Raw genomic sequence first — 2,259 nt, 5'->3', positions numbered from 1 at the left:
CGGCACCGTCTATAAGAGAATACCAAATAGATTCGGATTTCATGAAGTCGTTAATAAGAATACATTAACGGCACCGTGCTATAAGAGAATACCAAATAGTTCATGGATTTATGAATCAACCTTCCAAAAGCGGTAAACACATAAGCATATAATCATGTAAGCATAGAACACCAAATCGAGCATTCATTTAAGTAAAGTATACAATAACGTTTGTGGTTTAAGACTCAAGTATAAAGCATTTGATTTGAAAAAATATGAAATGTCACCCCAAAACAAAAAATAGAAAACGGGGTATGAAGTTACTCACGTTCAAGTAATAAACTTGAAAGTTTGATTATTTGGAGATTTGCCGGAACGACGAGTTAACGTATGAAGCCTAAAATAAAAGAAGTCTTGGATTTAGAAAGGTTGCCTTGGAGATCTTTAAATAAAATAAGTGTTGCAAAACGTAAACAATTTAAAGTTTGAGGTTTAAAAATGTAACTATTTAGGAATTTATAATAATAACCCTTTAAAAATGTGAGTTTGCTCAAAACCGGGTTAAAGTATCTAACCTTAATATTTACTTAACCAAAGTTAAGTAATAAGGTGGGAAAAATGCTAAAATGCAAGTTCCATTGGGACAAAGATACAAAAACGGGTTTTAACGAGTGTTCGGGTTGTCGGTTCGGGTCTTGACGAATGGTCAAACCCAAAGTCAACTTACCAAAATATTAATTATTATGAGATAACTCATTAAAACATAATAACACTTAACCAAGTATGTAGATCTATTGTTTTAGAACTAACAACGTACGTTAAGCGAGTGTTCGGTTTTGTCGGTCCAACTATGTTATGAGACCAAGTTTGATCCAACATTTCCAAGTACTTAAGAAAATGATTAAAATCAGTTTGTAAACTATTTTCTTAAAAAAATATACAAATCTTGATAGCTAAAAACACACTTGTGTGTCTTAAGCGAGTAAAATCGGATCGGTTCGGTTTCCTTCTCACCACAAGTTCATAGATGGATTCTACATACCCATATATAATAGATCTTGTATAAAAATGTACAAATGAAAATATTTAAGTTCTACAACTAAAAAGGTCAACAACAAATCTTTTTAACAAAAGTTCGGTTTGGTTCGGTTTCCATCTCACAATGAGTTCATAGATGGATTCCACATGCCCAAGGCTTGTAAATATGACTAACAAACTAAAATGAGCAGAATTTAGGCATAATTAATATGTATAAATAAGTTGTGTGTGTGTGTATATATATCAAGAACACGAAGTCCTCCATGAAGCCTTGCCTTATGACGTTCGAAACTTAACCAACCGGAGTCGGTGAAGTAACTAACAAAGGAAACAAGGGGTGTGTATTATATATATGTTGTACCACCATAAACAAGTATTAATAAGACTACATAAGCTAAAAAGAATGAAAGATGAAACTTGGTTTGACATTTGGAAGTCAAACCTTCAAGAATACATAAATAAAACAACCTTGGATCTTTGGAGGTTTGAGAGAGTTTTTGGAGATGTAGCAAGAATAAAATGAAGAAGATGGGTGTGTATATATAGGGAAGGAGTGAAGGGTTGGGTATAAAGATTCTTTTATGGTTTGCATAAAAATGGGTATGTTTAAATGGTCAAACAATGAATAATATAAAAATCCAAAATTTTATATATTTTAAAAGACAAGATCCAATATTTTATATATTTGAAATTTTCGGGTTACAAACGGGTCGGGTTTACATAACAAAAGTGACCCGAAATTGACGAATGTCACAGTATTCTCTACTTTAGGAAATTTCGTCTCGAAATTAAGTTGATGACGATGATGCAAACAAATGTGGATACTTTTCTTCATTGCGTCTTCTCGTTCCCAAGTAAATTCCGCGCCACGCCGTGATTCCCATCGAACTTTGACTAACCGAATACGACTACGCTTGGTTTTCTTCTCGTTGCTATCCATGATCTCGACGGGTCGTTCAACCATGATCATCGACTCTTCGACATGTACTTCGTCAAGAGGTATATGGAGATTACCCTCGGCTAGGCACTTTTTGAGATTCGAAACATGAAATGTCGGATGAACACCGGCAAGTTCTTCCGGTAGTTCGAGTCGATACGCTACTTTCCCAACACGCTCAAGAATTTTAAAAGGGCCAACGAAACGAGGAGATAGTTTATCCTTCTTTCCAAAACGGACTACCCCCTTCCAAGGAGATACTTTTAGAAGGACAAGATCGTCAACATTAAATTCGATCGGTTTTC

This window comes from Bidens hawaiensis, unplaced genomic scaffold, assembly GCF_021521415.1.
Source record: "Bidens hawaiensis isolate Kalapana, Puna unplaced genomic scaffold, B.hawaiensis_p1.1 tig00037202_1, whole genome shotgun sequence".
In the NCBI taxonomy this organism is placed as follows: Eukaryota; Viridiplantae; Streptophyta; class Magnoliopsida; order Asterales; family Asteraceae; genus Bidens; species Bidens hawaiensis.
Note: the sequence above shows the minus strand (reverse complement) of the source record.